This window comes from Lepidochelys olivacea, assembly GCF_965140295.1.
Source record: "Lepidochelys olivacea isolate rLepOli2 genome assembly, chromosome: 21".
Lineage (NCBI taxonomy): Eukaryota > Metazoa > Chordata > Testudines > Cheloniidae > Lepidochelys > Lepidochelys olivacea.
The window spans coordinates 12,698,389-12,717,831 of NC_140431.1; the positions used below are offsets into that span (position 1 = coordinate 12,698,389).

At 46.2% G+C, this 19,443-nt stretch overlaps 1 protein-coding gene across 3 annotated transcripts in view; it reads left to right on the forward strand.

Annotated features, from left to right (window-relative positions):
• The window catches only part of LOC311510979 (potassium voltage-gated channel subfamily A member 3-like), a 102,647-nt gene that overhangs the window by 16,273 nt on the left and 66,931 nt on the right, over positions 1-19,443 (forward strand). Inside the window, exon 2 of one of the 3 annotated variants that reach the window (XM_084611153.1) lies at positions 5,849-6,431. The exons of the other annotated variants lie outside the window; for them this stretch is intronic. The gene's annotated coding sequence lies outside the window, so the exon portion shown is untranslated. Of the gene's footprint in view, positions 1-5,848; positions 6,432-19,443 lie in introns of those variants that run through there. 3 annotated transcript variants of the gene reach the window in all.

Genomic DNA, 19,443 nt, shown 5'->3' on the forward strand with positions numbered 1-19,443 from the left:
CTGGATGCACTGCCTTCGTGTTGGTTGTTGGGGCCACCAGCAGGCGTTGGGTCCTGCCCCCCTCTGGTGTCACCAGGAGCATAAGGCTGGAGGAGCAGGGAACCAGTGAGTTCCTCACCTTCCCAGGGGCAGAGGGGCTCAGGCTTTGGGCTTCAGCTGTGGCAGGGCAGCAGGCTCTCGCTGCAGAGCTTCGGGCTCCAGCCCTGGGCGCTGGCTGTGTGGCAGCAGGCCCCAAGGGCCGGCCACATAGCTTCGGGCTCCATCCTTGGACCCTGTCCTCAGGCTGCGGGACTTTGGGCTTCAAGCTCCAGCCCTCGTTGCCTCCCCCAGTCCCTCACCTCCACCTCCACCGGCCCTCCCCAGGGCTTAATTTGTCCCCAGGCTTGCCAGGGCTGTGGAAAGCAAAACTTGTATGTTTGTCCATATCACTTTTCACAACAGACTTACTAGCTAGCAGTAAATAATTTACCGTGATTTGGACGTGCCTATTTATTTGTTTTTCCTAAAGCTAAATAAGTATTTTAAGGAAAGAGCAGGAGAGCGACCACCAGCAAGAGTCGGTGGCTGCACTCTGAGGCCACCAAAATTTTTGTCTTGAGAACCCCTGTGATGGCAGTTTCTGAAAACCCCAGACTTCGCTGAGCCTGGTCAGTCATGGCTCCGAGCAGAACCTGCACTTGGTTTTAGGCTGTGAGCCCCTCCTGGCACTGGACGCAGATAGTAACCATGCCCCGGCAAGCAGCTTTTGGTACCTAGGGCCACGGGGTTCTCTTTCTGCAGACCCCAGGAGGGATGGGTGGAATCATTTTTGGATGGTGGGGAGAGTGCTCCTTTACCCCACTATGCTCCCCTCATGGGGATGGGTTTGTTTTTACAGCTCTCCCAGTGCTGGTGCCGCGACTACACAGGCAGGTTAACGTTGGTAGTGAAGACATACCCTTAGATTATTTTGCAAAGACTATTGCGGAATAGAGCTTGTGTGGACACTCTTACTCAGCACTAAGAGTGCCTTTGTACAGATGAGCTTAATCCACTTACAAACTGGATGAATCTAAAGTGCACAAAGGTCCTCGTGTGGAATAAATGTGTCCACGCAGAAACTATTCTGCAACAGCTATTTCCCCATGTAGACAAGCCCAAGTCCTACTGCCTTTCACTACTGTTTAGGCTCCTAAATCACATAGATGCTTGTGAAAATGCTTCTGTAGCGTGTAAATTGCTTTGGTAGTGGACCCTATGTCCTCTTCCAATCCACTGCAGTCATGCGGACCCAGATTTTCAAATGCTGAGCACACACCATCAGGGTCAGATTTTCAAAAGAGCTCAGCTCCCACGCAGACTTCCAAGTAACCATATGATTTTCAAAGGAGATCAGCACCCAGTTTGCGACTCTCTTAAAAATGTGGGCCCCATTACATTAATAATGTCCACATTTGGATCTTATGCTGACTAGGATATACAATGGCTACAGGACTGCAACCTCAGTGGATAAAGTAGGAGGTGCTAATCCATAGGCCCCTTTAGCCCACAATTCTGCAAACTGACTGCTGGAAGTACACCCTGCACCTAACGCAGAGTCCTCCTGACTTCACTGGTTCTCTGCCCACCTGCCCTGTGAAGGCTATAACCAATGAACTATGGGATATATAGATGTAGGGCTCCCGCAAGCTCCTGCAGCTGTTCCACTGTAGATAGATAAAGAGTGATTGAGCCGGAGAGAGTAGGAAAGATGCTGTAATACAGTGGTTAGGCCCCCTTGGTCCCCAGGAGCAGGAGACTGTAGGGCAAGTCCCCCTGCTCCAAGCAGGCAGGAAGGATTGTAGCGCGATACTGAGTCTGTGGAGAAGCCTGTGCTGTATGCAGAAAGAGCTGCCGGTGGTGGCAACCTGGCCCCCAACCTGCCGTCTGCACTTCGGCTGTCTCACCAAATTAAGTCCCTCCTGAAAACTGACCCTCTTTCTCCAGTGCCAACGATCATAGTACGACGGACATATTTTACTCTTTCCAACACAGGGCACAAACGTTCGTGAGACACATTACTGCTTTTCCTCTAAATAATTAGACATTTTAAATTTGCTTCTAATTAATATTCCAAAAAACCTACTTCATGAAGATAAAGCAATGATTCAAAGGCTTTAGGGTGGGGGGAGCTGAATTACATTTGGCAAATATGCAGTCAGCGTATCAAAGACAATTTTGCCTTTTTCCAAACCTTTTAGTTTAGGGATTGTTCACAAGAATTCTTATGGGTTTTCACCACTCCTAGGACTCTACAGAGGCTACACAGAGAAGTAAAATGCATTTTCCTGTACTATCAGACATCCTGTTACCACTACGTTTGCTTATTGCAATCTTAAGTACCCCCAAATGGCCATTATCTAATATACTTATGACCACTCTATGGCTGTCAGTTCCAAACATACTTAAATTCATTTGCAGCTGACATTTCCAGATTCATCTGTGGGAGAAACCTTGCATTTGTCATTAAAAGGATACTAGGCTTGAGTTGCCTCTCAGACCTGTTTCTCACCAGTCGAACTTCAGTGACTTCAACTGAATCGCTCTCAATTTAAACTGGAGTAGCTGAGAGTTAGGCCCCGGGACTATCTGTGCATGGACCATTCCTCTCACTGGGAAGGGAGGCTCAAGCAGCTCTGTGGAGCCTGTCACAGTTCTGGGGTAACTGCACCTTTGACCCGCTCTGTGGTCAGCTCTAGGGATGTCCATTCAGGTCTGAGGCATCTAGCCTTCCTTTTTCTATGGACAGGGACCCACATCCCTTCTCCTGTTCCCCAGGGGGTCAGGCCCGCGTCGCAGGGAGTCAGTCCTGCCCCAAGAGAGGCAAAGGCTAGAGGCCTTAGACCTGAACGGGCATTCCTAGAACAGACCCCTGTGGCGGGAAGGTCAAAGGTGCAGTTCCCCTGAAATTGTGACCTATGGGGGGATTTTGCATTAATCACCCACAAGTGACTCCAGATTCTGCAGGAAAGGCACCTCCCTTCAGTGAACCAGGAGCACACAAATACCTAATCATCTGTATTGGTACAAAGGGGTACGAATGGGCCTGTCTCAAGATAATGATTTTTGAGGTGTTCATACTTTAAACATAAAATACAATATGACCCCCCCCCGCCCAAGATAAAAAAAGAGTGCAACTACGTTCAGTATATCTGTCACCGCACCTTTCATGCTTTCCTCTGGCAGTGCTGAAGGGGAGGATGGAAACAGGCCAGGCTAGGGGGAGAGGTGGGATTCCTGCAGAGCATATAAATCCGCAATTTAAGAACAAGTATGCAACACCCAGCAATTTGGAAGGGCAGGTTCGTGTGTGTGTGTGTGTCTAATTCAAAGAAGCTCAGCCCTTCCCCGTGCTCCCCATGTTAGGCCAATAATTCATTCTCCGGTGGAAGCCGACTGTGCTCAATTTCAGCTCCGAAGAAAGGTTTGTCCTGAAGTTCTAAAGAGCCTGATTAAAAAGGCCGCTAAACAAGACACAGAAATAGGTATAATGAGTCTCCACAAACATCTGTGCTCTGTAGAGCTAGGGCCAAAGCCTGAGCCCTGCATGAAGCTAGAGTAAGTACATTTTGCTGAGTGGGCAGTGGGTACCACATGGCAACATCAAAGCCAGAGCCCTTTCTGGAAGCAAGGGACTAAAGGGAGGGAGTTTGCCCCCCCCGCCCCATTCTGCCCCCTCTCCTGCAAGCTCTGGCTGGGGGTGGGACCACAGTGCATGGTGGCATGGCTCTTCTGGCTTGCACCATAAGCTGCACCAATGATGCCCCCAAAAGTCAGAGCAGGCCCCGGTTTGTCTTGGTTATACTAGGGCTTGAAGCAATCTAGACGTGGGAAGGCACAAAGCTGTCTTAAAGACAGCTGTGCCCCTTCTTCTCCCTGGGTTCTTCTGGAGACAACACAGAATCTGACCTGGGAAGCTTTAACCTTGTGATTTCTCCTTTCCCGCCCCGCCCCATCCCATCCCAAAGACAGATCCTACCCAATACTAGCATCCCTGCACCTCCGTAATTCAGTGCTTGGATAGCAAGGGCACCTTAATACCATTAGATTAGGTGATTGGCACTTTTAAAATACCAGAGATCTGTTTTAGATCGGGTTTGAACAAGTCCCCTTCCTCTGCCCTGGACACTGCTACCTCATTTAATTTTCACAATAAAATGTTCTTCCCACTCAGCAAATACACAGCTAGATGCACGTGCAGAAATAAGAAGATAAACACTCCCCTTCTTGAGGCGGGTAACAGCCTCAAACGCCCTCCTCCACAGTCTTTGTGCGTGCCGTGACGTTTAACAAAGCTGGGTTCTGGCAGTGGGGAACGAACTCCCAAACTTAAAATGCCTCCGGGAGAATGAGGCAGCTCCGGCTCAAGACCCGGAGCTGATCTTAGCAGCAGCATAGCTAAGAGAAAGAGGGTTTGCTGTGATAGATGGGTCCCAACCCATTTTTCATAGGTAGGGTTGCCAACTTTCTAATTGCACAAAAACGAACACCTGGCCCCGCCCCTTCACCAAGGCCCCGCCCCTGCTTGCTCCATCCCCCCCTCCCTCTGTCGCTCACTCTCCCCCACCCTCACTCACTTTCACCAGGCTGGGGCAGGGGGTTGGGGTGTGGGAGGGGAGTGAGGGCTCCAGCTGGGGTGCAGGCTCTGGGGTGGGGCTGGGGATGAAGGGTTTGGGGTGCAGGAGGGGGCTCCGGGCTGGGGCTGAGTGGTTCAGAGTGCGGGAGGAAGTTCAGGCTCTGGCTGGGGGTGTGGACTCTGGGCACTCTGGGATCCCGACTAATGGGAGCTGCGGAGCCGGCCCTTGGGGCGGGAACAGCACGCGGAGCCCCCCTGGCCGCACATGCATCTAGGGGGCCACTAGAGAGCCTGCCTTAGCCCTGGCCCCCAACTGCGCCGCCGTCCAGACTTAACGGCCCGGTCAATGGTGCTGACCGGAGCCGCCAGGGTCCCTTTTCGACCGGGCGTTCCAGTCAGAAACTGGATGCCTGGCAACCCTAATGAGCGGGTAAATACAACATCTTGAATTCCACCTGGAATTCAGTGCAGCTCCCGAAACATTGGTGTAACAGGCTCCCGGCATGAAATTTCGAGCAATAAACTGGCTCACTGCATTTGGTACCAGCTTCAGTTTCCAAGTGTTGCACATAAAGCGTATTTCAGCACTCTAAGCTGGTGGTGACAAGAGCGGATAACGGGAGCAAGGTCTGCATCGGAACGATGCACTGACGAGGCCTGTCAGATATTACAAAGATAAAGACCTGGGTGTCATCAGCATATGGAACATATCCCAGTTCGTGTTCACCCGCTAACCCTCCCACCTATTGCATATACACGTTGAATGGGAGAGGTGAAAAAAACAGAACACCCCCCCCCCCTTACTACATTGGCAAATCTACCCATAATTTTATCATTTCAAAGGTGTCAAATACTTGGGGTCAAATTCTGCTCCGAGTCCAGTGGTGCAAATCAGGACTGCCTGCTCTGGTGTTACTCTGCATTTCCACTGGGTACAAACCTGGCCTTGCCTCTCTGTAATCATTCACATACATTTGCCATCATCAGTTCACATTAATTTTTTGCCAGATTTACAAGACCAACCAGTTGCTAAACATCATCTGAATCATATCAGGCCTTAACAAAGCCAGCTTGATTGAGATAAACATGATGAGGGAAAGCCATGTCATGCTAATTATCCCGGATAGAATTTGAGACTCAACGTTAATGAGAGATCTTTTCTTGTCTTTAGAATATCAAACTTTGTTATTTAGACTGTGCTGCATTCAGACGGTTAACTGCTTTAATTAGCTATTTTGCACTTTTCATTTTTAGGGCATGAAGATTTCAAAGGTTCTTAAAGGGGATCTGTGCGCAAGATGTGTTCCACTTTGCCTTAAAAAAAAAAAGAAAGAAAAATCCAAACACTGTCTTTCTTTCAAAGCTGTTATTTACCCTGCCCCACAGAAAACAGAAGTCGTCTCAACGTAAGAGCTACAAAACTATAGCTGGCCAGTAAAATATTTATTAAAAGAATCAGACACATCAAGAATGCAGTGACTAGTTATATTTTGAACATCATGGACTGAACGGATGGATGGCCTACCCTCTTATGTATGCAGTACTTTAACTTCTAGTGGCATAAAGAGTTCTACATGGTATCTGTGTTTTTTAAAAAAGTGCATTATGTAGACGGGAACATCTTTTCAGCCAGAAGATATCTTCAAACCAGGTGCAATATAATAATGAGACCAAACAAAGCCAGGAAAAGGCAGAAGGGGGCGGAAAGTCACATGGACCTTATTTCAGCCTTTAAAAACCACAACAAAAACCCCATACGCTCATGAAAGATTAAACAATCAGAACGGAAATGTTAAATAGAGCAGCTAATAAACAATCCAAATGTTTTGTTTAACAATTCAGCTGCTCTTGCTGTTTTATTTCAAATGACTTTATCACAGGCTGTGTCCAGCCATAAGAAATGAATGAGTAACGTTCTATTTTTCTGTGAAATGTTAGTTATAACTAGGTATGTTCTGTACCAAAGGATTTCCAGTTTACTCTAGCCCTGATTACACTAGGAGAAAAGGGTAACATCATCTACTGATGCCGAAGAGGAAGGTGTTGAAGCGTCAGCTAACAAGCTGTGCCTGGCTTTAAAAAGCAATTCAGTTTAAAAGAAAAACTAAAAAGAGTCCAGGTCGATAGCTGTGGGAGCGAGGGGTGACTAATAGTGACCCTAGCATCACCATAATTCACTCCTCATTTCACAGACATCCATTCTCCCTCTTCTACAGTATGTTGAACGTTATCAGGAGTACGTATTGTAGTATTGGTTTATACTACTAGAATTAAAAAAGGAGTCCGTAATGTTATTCATGTAACAACTGCTGTTTTATTTTACATCAGTTTGTTATTTTCCCACCGACATCCAGTGCACTGGGGTTAAAGAGAGAAACAGCAAATCATTCCTTTAGCGCGCTGATAAAGTGGAACCTCTCGCGTTTGGAGTGATGTCTGAGAGACACGCTGCCGGGGACAATGTTGTCAGCAAGTAGGTGAGCAATTGCAAAGGGAAGGAGAGTGCCTCACAAAGAATCCTTTGTTCATTTACTGACCATTACGATACTTGGTTGTTTTTGCTAGTAACACTAGTGTATTAAATAAAGCCCAGATCTTAGCTTATGGCCGAGGAGCCTACAGCATCAATTGGGGAAATGGGTGTGAAAAGATAGCATAAAGCTCACCTTTACATTCTCACCCCAACTGTATACTAGTCGGGTCCCGTGGTATAAATTATGCTGGCTGGAAAGGACTTTGGGAACATCTACACAGCAAACAAACTTCGGTGGCTAGCCTGGATCAGCTGACTCAGGCTCACAGGGCTCTGGCTGCAAAACAGCTATGTAAACGTTTGGGCTAAATAGCAGCTAGGGATTGAGGAATGCAGGGAAGTCCTGAGAACACCTCCTACTCCATCGGCCGCAGGAAGCGGGATGGCCCAGGGGCTGTTGACTGACTGGGCCACCCCAGTATCCCTGGCCCTGGTTACACCAGCTCTTGTGTCAGCAGCTGCACGCCACAGCGGAGATGCTTGTCCAAACCCTGCTCTGGCACATGGGACTTCAGTACAGCATCCTCTGTCCCTGTACAGCTCCGAAGCGTGGGAAGATGCCACGGTGGGCTAGGAATCTTAAGGTGTGCAGATCAGCAAGGTGCAATTGTAATCACTGCTTATTGGGAGAACTAGCCATAGGCTTTCCCCTTCCTCCCCCTAATATACGTAGCGCTCAGCTGCATTCTAAGCAAGGGATTCTTCTCCCCGTCCAGAAGCATAGCCACGTGGGAGATCAGATGGGTGTGAGGAGTACTAGCATATCTGCTGTGCCTGTGTTTTCCCTGAGGACAGTACAGGGAAATAGCAGCTCTCTGTATTTTGATGATAGGACTCCAGCAGAGCCAAACTGCAAAGAGGCAGACAAGCCCCAACGTGTTGCTCTAAAAGGTTCTCCCCGCCCATAGTTTGTTTTCAGACATTCATCCCCCTGCATCGCTCCATCTCACGCCCTGCCTACATCCACTCAAAGCTGTGCCAAACACGGACGGTACTTTGCGGGAGGAGTAGGGTTATGACTGCAAGGGGTTTCGAGTCTTGTATAAAAGGAAATATCGTAGACAGGGCCCGATCCAAAGCCTTTTGAAGCTGATGGGTTTCGGATGAGGCTCTGCACGGTATTACTTAACCCTCCCCCCCCCAAAAAAAACAACACCCCATTGTTTATTTTTAACCACATCACGGCAGCTGTTTTTGCAGAGGCTGCTTGTCAACCCAGATTGGACTGGCTGAGACGGAGTTGGTTCTGTCTGCCGTGGGGGATGCAGAAGCAAGAGCAGAACCACCAACATCTGAAGAAATAGCATGAACAAAGGCAGTGAAACCATGAGGAGTGGTGACCCAAAGAGAATAACGGCCCCAATGGAGAGCATTTTTGACGTATATGCAATTCAGATGTTACAGGAAACAGAGTAAAAACCATTGTCTATTGTACAGTTGGCTAGAACAAACATCTCACCTTTCCCAGCTTTGTAACTAATGGTAAAGTGTGCTTGGAGCGGAAGCTTACACATACACACACAGTACGTTCACTTGCATTTCAAACCAGGATACCAGTCAGTCAATCAGGCCATGTGGACCATCCCTGGGCTATGTGCGAGAAATGCTTCTGAACGGGACTCGGAGTCAGGAAAAACATGTTAAAAAATAAATATCCTACCCACCCTGGCATAGAGGCTCTACAAAACAAAAATTTCTTTAGAGAGAATTTTTCAGGCTACGAAGTCAACCGATTGGCCTGTGTTTCATTTGCACTGGAGCTACGAAGAGGAATCAAACTGAAGTTAACTTCTTCAAAACCTTGGGTTTGGGCTGGATCGACAGGGGCCTGTTTGTAGTTCACAATTGCCAGCCTGGTCGGATTGTAAGGCCTGGCTGTTGTAAGATCCGCCTAATGCTCAACTGGTGCTCAGTTTATAAAATTAGCTGTTGGTGGTAGGGAATAATTTCCTTGAAGGGACACTGCTAACCTTGTTTAGGCCTCAAAACTTATCTACCTGAAAATTGTCCATGCCTTTAAGAACAAAACAAAACAAAAAAACCCCACATGTACACAAACCTCACCCCCACAAAATCCTTTTCTTGAATTCTTCCCTTCCCTCCCCCAAACTAAAGAAATATTTCTGCTAGTGTCACCAGACCAGAGGCCACACGCTGAGTGCCCATATACCGTGACCATCATCATTCATTAAGGCAGGTCTTCTGGTTCCTGAAGACAGTGGTAACTGGAGCTGGGAGTCTGCGTAGGGGGAACCTGGCAGAAAGTTTGTTCAGTGCACATGGCCAGTCAGGGGTGTGAAGGAAGGAGAAGGCTAAGAGAACAAACAGAACCCTTGATCATTGGTGGCTGAGTGGGCTTCACCAAGTGAAATCCTCCTGTTTTGGAGATTAAGATAGAGCCTTGTGGTTGAGGGTCCAGGACTTTGGATTGAGCTAGAGGGGGTAGCAATGGAAGGGAAGAGGTGGCTGAAGAGGAAGGGACCATTTGCTTGGCTATAAAGCTGGGACATAGTAAGATGGAAAGTGAAGGAGGAAGTGTTTGGAAAACAATGGGCCCTGCAGTTTGTGGAGTTTCTGGCACCAGTTCAAAGTCAGAATGGCAGGATGTTCGAACCCCCATTGCCACTGTACCAGTGGCTCCACAAAGCAGAAGGGAGTGGAGTCTCCAGGCCCTTGGGTTGTATAAGGTGAAGAGAATGAGTGTGCTGGAGCATCCAGGCATCACGTGGCCACAATGAGGTATCATGCTAGTCCATGCGAGTCAGGCAAATGCACCAGGCCCAGCCCTCCTCTCACACGACTTTTCCCCCAGGGCTACTCTGCTGAGTTTAATGGAACTGCTCCCGATTCACACCCGCAGGAGAGCGGTCAGGCCGAATCCTGCATTTTCACCCAGATCCGCAAGAAAAGGGGTGTGTTGTATAAATGGAGGGGACCAAACTGAACGCTTTTGAGTTTATTAAAAACACTTTTTGGGTCAATTAAGAGCTCAGTCCTGAAGGAGTTAGAGCCCTTACCACCTTTTAAATGTGTGTGAAAAGAGCTAACAAGTCCCATTGACTTTCAGCATAACACATGCTCCCAAATCTCTTAGTGGCTTTTGAAGACAGACCCCAAACCTCCCCCTCTAGAGACTGAAGTCCTGCTTGTCCACAGACCAGCATAGCCTAGAGGTGAAAGGTTCTGTTTTCCATTACCAATTCCAGAAACTCTGCTTTACGGAACGAGGCCTTGCAAAGTAACACAGATAAGTACATTTCAAAAAATTAAAATAAAAAAGACATTGGGCCAGATCCTCAGCAAGTTTAACTTCACTGGAGCTGGGCTGATTTACACCAGGCTAGGATCTGGCCCTTAAACTAAGCCCATATCCCTTTAACTTCCTCTGTATATTTTTTCCTTCAGATCTGTAGATTCCCACTGGTCTTCTCTCAATGCCAGCTCCCTCCTATCAGAGCTATTTGTGCATCAGCTTCCTGACCTGTCAGTGGGTCCTTTCAGAGTTGAACACAAAGCCGAGTTATGTGGCCTGAGCCCGGTAGGTAACACTCCTCCTCCCCCCACGAGTGTCTCACTTGCAGTGAAGAATCACAGGATTCTCTGCTTCTTGTGGGTAGGATGTTTCAGACTGAAAAGACGTAGCTTCTTTGCCCAGTGGGCAGGATTCTCAGAAAGATCTAAGTCATTTAGTGGCACACACGTCATTGGGAAAAAAAAATAAAAAATAAAAACCAGTAATTGACAGAGTAAGGCTAGAGATTTTTCAAAAGGGCCTAAGTGAGTGAGGCACCCAAACCGCATTGAAATTCAATGAGAGCTAGAAACCTAACTCCCCTAGGCTGCCAAAAGCAACAGTAAGAGGAAATACTTCAAAGCACCTCGCATAATTTGACCAAAAGGATTTGTGCCCAACACAGAGACAGTCTTACTCTGCACCCGGCCAACATTTAAATCAAAGGATCTGAGGCATGGGGGCCAGATTCTGATCTCATTTCCACCGGCATAAACTAGAGCAATTCCACTGAAGTCAGTGGATCTGCTTCTGATGTAGCTGAGATCAGAATCAGGGGCCCCTGGCTCTTGATTTGGTGTAATTTATGGTCTCACTCTCGAATACTAAAATGTTTGTTTACAGTGTTTCCTGCTGCTTAATATGCTTGCGGGGTTGGACTCTTGAGTCTCAAAATGAAATGAACAAAGGCTTCCGCAGGTTTGAAGTGAGCCTAAAGCCACTTGTAACTAGCTCAGAAAGCACTTTTCCACCCCGTGAACATTCAGGAATCGATTGGATTGCAAAACAGGCTAAGTACCAGTCTAGAGTCTGATCCAGCACCTCTCAAGTCACGTGGGTAGCCCTTGCTCACACAAATAATCCTACTGATTTCAGTAAGATTACTTACACGAGTAAGGGGGACAGATTGGAGCCACACATTGGCATGAGCAAAAAATAATTTCCTAGAGTGCATCTCATCACCAACCTTGGGAAGCAGTGCCAAAGGGGTTCAATGAGTCTTAAAGGGTTTCTTTTGGAACACTGTAAAGTATTCCTTAAAATACAGAGAGGAAATCCAATTTTTAATGGACTCGTACTCATGTTTTTATTTTTCAATGGTGTTCTGGAGTAATTTTTAATTTGGTTTGTCCATGTAATATTATACCTCATGCATTCGCAGTAGCAGCCCATATTGTGGACGTGTTTCTGTGGCATGGTTTGAAGTGCATATTTTGACTAGCGAGGGGATTAAAAACGAGACTCGCTTTACCGCTTGCGTCTGCGTTTGTTGAGTCAGAACGTTCCATTCCAAACGTTCCATTCCGAGAACAAATCGCAATCCCACGTGTGTAATGCCGTGATGGTCTCTGTCAAGTAGCAGATTCACCTGGTGGCACATCCACAGCAGATAAAAACTTGCCAAATTTCGTACTATTTTCATTACTGTACATAGAGTTAACAATGAAACTGACAGTCGGTAAATGTTTTCAAGGTGTGTTCTATGATGTTTCGTTGGGTTGGTGTTACAAGCTCGTTGTCAGTGTGCTTTTCTAACTCATCAAGAAGATCTGATACTCTTAGTTCTTCAGTGCAATGTACTGCTTGGGTTAACGCTGAATATAGCATTGTGCGTTTTAGGAGAATACATCATTCGGAAGACAAAGGCTGTATTGCATTTTGAAAGTGAAGGCAAAGTAAAAGTGCACCCAGTCACGCCTTCTAAAGGTGATTTAATTATGGCGGCTATCTGCAAAAGAGCAGAAATATGGGAGCATCTTCCTTCTCACAGTCTGATGCAGGCTACTTATCTTCGTTCATAACCTTTCAAAGCCACATTCTGGGAGATGCTGGAAGCCTATGCATTATAGGTGATCTTTAGAAACTGGGCACCACACAGTTCTCTTTTGAGCCCAGCACAACTGTTGTCTTCACAGAGTTTAAGGCCAGAAGGGACCATCAGATTGTCTAGTCTGACTAGGGTGACCAGATAGAAAGAGTGAAATATCGGGACAGGGGGTGGGGGGTAATAGGTGCCTATATAAAGAAAAATTCCCAAAACATTGGGACTGTCCCTATAAAATTGGAACATCTGGTTACCCTAAGTCTGACTTCCTACACATCCCAGGCCACCAACACCCCCCAGCACCCGCACACGAAATCCAACAACCAACATCAGACCAAGGTTTCACAGCCCATAGTAGTCTAGACTATTAGTAAACATAGGGTCCATCTTCCAGCCCTGAGCTATGGACTTTGATAAGGCAGCTCATCTGAGTACAGGCAGAATCTTGCTGCCCTTTCTGTCAGACTCAAAGCCATGGGGCCAAATCCTTATATGGCTATTAAGTCACTTGGGCGATGTTGATTTACAGCAGCTGAGGGTCTTGTTCATGGAGTTGTAAGGATAAAGCAAGAAATTTCTGAATACGTTTTGTCAATCATCCTATAGTACTAAGGACTCCCTTAGTAAGTACTCCCTTGACATAACAGATATGAAGGGGCTTAGCTGGTAACCCTACATCGGTTGGTATGGGGTGTGATCCTTTCCTCTCTAATAGGCAACATGCAAAGCATCGAGAGGCATTGTCACCGGAGGGATTAGAGTCAGGACTCCTGGGTTCCATTTCCTGCCCCATCAGCAATTCACTTTAGGCCTAGTCCTGTTTCCACTTATGCCAACAACCAAGCTCCCATTGACTTTAATGAGACAGAATTAAGCCCTTTGGACAAGAGCTACATCCCTCAAATATACTCAGAGGTATAAACCTTTACGAATGTTAATTAAGACTCAACATAAAGCTCATTAATATCCTTGGACAAAAAATGGTGTGTGTAAAAGCATCAATATTTACAGTCTAGATTTTATATTGAAATCAATATCTTTCTTCTAAAATTGAGAAACTTCACAGGAAGTCAAACTCCACCCCTGAGCCTGAAAAGTTTTTGAAGCCAACACATTCTGAATCTTCTGCGGTCTTCATCGCAGTAGTATATTTATCCAGAAAGAGGTCCCTATATCTTAGAAGATTAGAGCAGTGGTCCTAGGGTGAATTACTCTTTAAATCTGATGTTCTGACCTGTCAGCCTTTGATACAGGTCAAGAAGGTAATGTACAATTTGTCTTGGTTATTTCTCTCCCCTCTTAGAGAAACACAGTTGTGTGACTTTAAATAATAAACCCCAAACCATCTTATCTGCTTTGGCAGATGATGTTTATGTGATACCTGCTTATAGTAACATTTTCAAGCTTATGTTCCTAAGGTTGGGGGATCAGGTACATAAGGAGGCTATTGCAAAATAAGCTAGAGTATGAATTTAAAGTGCCCTATTCTGCACTAGCTCCCCATGCAGGGATGGCATGGTATTTACCAGAGGTGGTTTTTACCAGGCAACCTCATGGGGTTTAATTTCACTAACTTGCATTAGTATAGTCTAATAATCATCATTTTTCCCAGTTTAAGGCAGCATGTACAGTTCCCCGTCCTAAACTAGTGTTTCCCCAGGAAACTGCCATCCCTGTCCCCGCTCTTATTCTGCGCTATGTCTGCATCCGCGCTGCAACCAGGGTATCGTTTGCAGCTCACGCGGACATACCCAAGCAGGTTTTAATCCAGCTAGTTTGCTGCAAGTAATGAGGGGATGGCATCAGTGTCAGGACTGCATGCACCTGTCTGGCCCCCTTGGGTATATACTTGCATTTCTAGCTTGTGCTGAAGCCCACGCTGCTGCGTCCCCATTGCTGCTTGTCATGAGCTAGCTAGATTAAAACTAAGTGAGGGTACATCTACATTAGCTGCAAATGATCCCCTGCCCGTTGCAGCGTAGATTTATTTTAAGAGCATGGATTAATCTAAGCTCCACAAAGGCACTTTTAGGGCAGAATAAGAAAATCCACTGCACAATACCTATTCCAAGCGCCTCTCCCCCCATCTCCCGTATACAAGCCCTTAGGCTCCCACGATCATATTTAGATACAGAAATGAAAGTGACCTGATTTTCAGGAGTGCTGGGCACCTGATTCTCCCATTTTCCACAAAGGGATTTGTGCAAAATGAGAGAGGTAGGCTCTGGGAGGGGGGACGACGACAAAAACAGACCACTTTCATTTAGGTGCCCATGTTTGAAGAAGAAGTATGGCCTAACTGATTTGCCCAGGCTCAAAGACTTGGCATAGGAGCCCAGGGTTCTAACCTGAGCTCTTAATTCCCCAGTCCCATGTTCTAACCACTAGCCCACACCGCATCCTCCGATATAAGCACGTACTTGTACTTTGCAATCCAGCATAAGAACGGCTAGCCCAGTCGCTCAGCTCATTGTTCCTGCTATTACTGAGGTCACCTCAACACTTTAGAGAGCACCTTGCACGGTTTCCTACCTATGTTAGAGGTGCATTAAAAGGCAATTATTATTTCTACAGTAGGATGGACACCGAGCATTTTACTGGTATATGGAGCTTTCAGGCTAAAGCAAAAGCACAAACAAAATGGGAACATGGCCAAGCCTCCAAAAAGCAGCCACTTCGAATGATCCATCTCAAAGGGGGAAGAGTCTCACCCCCCCCCCCACACACCCCATTTCTGCTAGATGAAAGGCTGGACAAGCCTCTGTTCTGACTGGGAGGTACAGGGAAGGAAATTCCTCCAGAGCAGGAATTGTGGAAGGCAACCATAAATCTACCTTGTGAGGAACCCCTTGCAAACTCAGACATCTGGGACTGTATAAATTACGTTGCAGCCACAAGGCAGCCCAGGTTCAGCCGGGCATAAAGGTGGCTTCAGAGCTGTCTCCCTCAGATTGCAAGTTGCTTGCTGCACCTCTTAGGCCCACAGCACAGAAACTCACCCATAGTTTCAAGGACAACTTGTTTGGACTCTTTCTTTGATAACTGGCCACCTAAAACAAGGTGATCTTAATGACAACTCAAGACAACTGTATCCATAGAGAATGGGCTACAAAATGGTGTTGACAACAGCCAACATGCTTCACAATAAAAATCCGATTTACTGCTCATTCCAGAGAGCTAGGTTCAAATCGTAGTTGCGTGGGCCACTCTGGCATTGTGTAACAGTACCTTACTCCTTGTGTAGTCCACTGGAATAGCAGGGACTATGCACTCAGTAAGATGCTACTCAGTGAGAGGAAGGTGGCAGAATCTGGCCTTAATTGTTGAGGATTTTTCAAAAAAGCATCTGAATGAATGAGTTAGGGCCCAGATCCTCAAAAGATATATAGGGGTTTAACTCTCGTTGGCACCTAAATACCTTTGAGGATCTGGGCCTAAGTGTTCAACTCTTTTCAATGGACAGAAGGTACCTAACTCATGCGCTTTTGAAAATTTCACTTGGAGATCTTTGCAATAAGATGTTGCAAATCTGAGTCCGAAACCCAGCCAGGAAATACTAAATCATCAACTTCCACCACTGAAATGGTTAAGTTCTCTCTTCCCTTCATCATACAGGACATTTCCATTGTGTTCTCCTGTGACTAAAAACGACTGGATATATTTTTGCCTTTGCTTTCCCAAGCTAGACCTAACAGTTCCGAGTACTACTACAACATCTGATTCTATCTGTATCAGAACACATATGGATGCATTTCAGCAGAACTTTCAAGCTTGTCTTGAAGTACTGCCTTTTGAAATTCTGTAGTTAGTTAAAGATAGATAAAACCAAACATGCGTCTCTTTAAAAAAAGTTGATCATCCATGAATAGATGCCACGAGAACTTTATAGGATCAATGTAATTCAAAACCTGTTCTTTTGTTTCAGGCTGTTGTTTTTTTAATTCCAATTTTGACAGTAAGTCATGTTCAAGTTGTTCCTTTGATACCAAACTAAACCAAGCTATTACATACTATGTTCGAAAATGTAAATGCCATTGTAGTATGGGGCCTTGTGTTAAGTTACCAGTAAACACAAGTGATTTTTTTGGTTGTGTGATTTTTTTACCTAATGTTGAATTTATTTTTTTAATGTTTTGCATTAGAACTTACAAATATTAAATTATTTCATATGCAAAAGTCAATAAAATGTCTAAAATATGTACCCTGTTGACTCATTGTCTCTCATGATCAACTTTGCTGTAAAGACGTGACGGTTGTGGGACGGGGCAGAACAGCATGGTTACAATCCATGGTATAAGCATCAAATTTGAAATACCTAGTCTCCTGGAAACAGATATTTACATCCCCTGGACCGACTCAATTTATTTATGTCTGAAGAATGAGAAGCTGAGTACCTTGAAGTTCACTGGGGTGATGTTTGCCCCTATACAGAGGGGCCTAAGCATCATTTGAGTCCCACTTAAACCCTACAGGACAGATTTTCGAGAGCACTCCACTCTCTTTAAGCACTTAAATAAGTGACAAGATCTTCAAGAGAGCACCCCACAATGGGTGCATGCTGGAATCTGAGCTCTTCTGAAAATCTGGTCAATTAGTGTCCCAACAGAAGCTGTTGGGTGCTGAGCACTTCTGATAATCTGGTGCTTTATTTAAGTGCCTAAATTGGAGCAGAGCTGTTCTGAAAACCTAGCACTGACTCTGGGCATTGAGCCTTTGGAAATCTGGCTCAGAGCACTTTTGAAAAATCTGGTCCTTGGTGCTTCATAAGCTTGGCCAAATAAAGGCTCAAACTTCCATAAACAAGGAAGATCAGCACATACTTATGTCCCAAATCCCCAGTGATTTAGTGAGCCCCATTTAACCTCAAACAGCTGTAACCAGTCACACTTCTCTGATCCAGCAATCAAGGAGGCAACACAGCCCTAAAGAGAATTTCCAACACCACTGCAGAAGTGGAGAGTTTGTAAAGATTAGTCAGGCACCTGCAACAACATCCTCTAGGTAATTCTTTACAGATCTCATTTAAAAGCCAAAAAGGTGAGATCCTCATTGGGTGTAGTCACTGAAGTCAACAGAGCTACACCGCTTTACACCAGCTGAGGATCTGGCCCAATATTAGAGTGATCATCTGGAACCAAATTCCAGAATTCAGCACACTGTAAAGTTTGGGCCTGGATCCAGGCTTTGCAGTTGGACCCATCTCTGTGGGTTCAATTAAACCCCTTTCCTTTTGTCAAGAAAGAAAAGTAACAACCCAAATTGGAGGTAAGGTCCAGACCTTGCCCTTGCCTCTGGGTTTCCATGAGGCTTGAATGCCACAGCTGAGGAGGTCTTTCCATCAGAAAAGCTCTGTTATTGAAGGCTGACTTTTCAGAAGGGACTATGTGAGTTAGGAGCACAAGTCCCATTGCACCTAAATGCCTTGGAGAATCTGGGCTTTAGAAAACTGCACTGGAAAGGGGTGACTTACCAGGAAGCTGGGTACAGCATAGCAGGCTCTCCTCTTGTGGCCCCCACTGCTGACAGCCACTTGGGGCCAGCAGTGGTCTGCATCTTCTTGTGACTTGGCCCTCCAGCCAGCTCCCAGTCACTTCCAACCCTGCCAGGGTAACAGCAGTCCCACCATCAAGTAGTCCAATGACCTGTCTCAGGTCTTCAGCCCCTGATTCTGGGCCAAGTGGTCCTTACATCCTCTTGCCTCAGAGCAAGGCCCTAGTAATCCTTACCCTCATCTGTCAGGGGTCTGATACCACTTCCTCCAGTGGTGGAGAGGGGAACCCAGGCCCTCTGTTTACACCTCATTCAGTCCAAGGACCCCATAGCAAGCAGCCAAGACTAGTTCAGACTCCTTGCAGTTTACCTGGACTCCTTCCTACCACAACCAATCTCTAGCTCCTTTGCCACCGCTCCTTTCCAGGCTTTGCAAAGTTCTTTCCTACTCTGATAGCAGGCAACGCTTTCCAGAGCTTTCTCCCTGGAGGTCAGGTTTCTGCTCTTTTATCAATGCTCATGGAAGGAGCTGCCATGGCTTCTTAGGGCATCTCCTGGCCTATGGTAACAGTTCCTTTCCCACATTACAGAGCAGTAGACACCTAGTCCTCAGCTTCTTCCCGCTCTGAACCCCTTCCTTGGTATTAGCCACCCAACTCCTCCACATCTGGGTCTCATCTTTAATTGAGCCTGACACACCAAGTAGCTGCCTCCAGGTGTCCCAATGGAGCACTCCTGTTCCCGTTTACCCTTTCAGTGCCAGGGTGGGGTGGGTTTACAAGCCATCATACCCTCCCATAGTATTTAAACCCAGTAATAGCAAGAGGCTCAGGATGCTAAAATGCGAGACCCAGGTGAATAATCTGATTGTTAAAAGAATGTAAGTCAAACACACAAACTACTTTCAGAAGCTATGAAAGACAAGCTGCATAAAAAAAAAGATGAATTAACTAGAGACAGGAGCCCCCAGCTAAAATTCTGGTTTAATAAATTAATAGGTTTTAAAGCCAGAAGGGACCAATATGATAATCTAGTCTGACCTCCTGCACAGGACAGGCCAAAGAACCTAACCCATTCACAACATTGTGGGGCTATATGAAATCCTGATCTGAACTGTGTGTTCTCTCTGCTGAATTAAGATTTATGCTTATGCCGTTAAGCCATGCTCACAGTTTCCTAGAGCAGCCCATTAATCCAGGAGCGTGAAATGCTGGCGCACAAAACATGCCTGCTCTTGTATTTCATTATGAACTCACAGCTCCAACAGCGGACGTGAGCCAGGGCTCAGGATTAAGCAAAAACTGGGCGGGGCTGTCTCAAATCAAGGGAAATGTGTGCATTGGTGCAGTTCTGAGACAAGCCCAGGAAAGTTGGCTATTCAGACACAACTCCCTGTTCTGAGAGCCATTGCAGAGGAAGGAGGCAAGAATGCCCCTTGAAGACTGAAAATAGGCCTCTCCTCTTCTTTAGATGGGCTGAAATTCACCCCT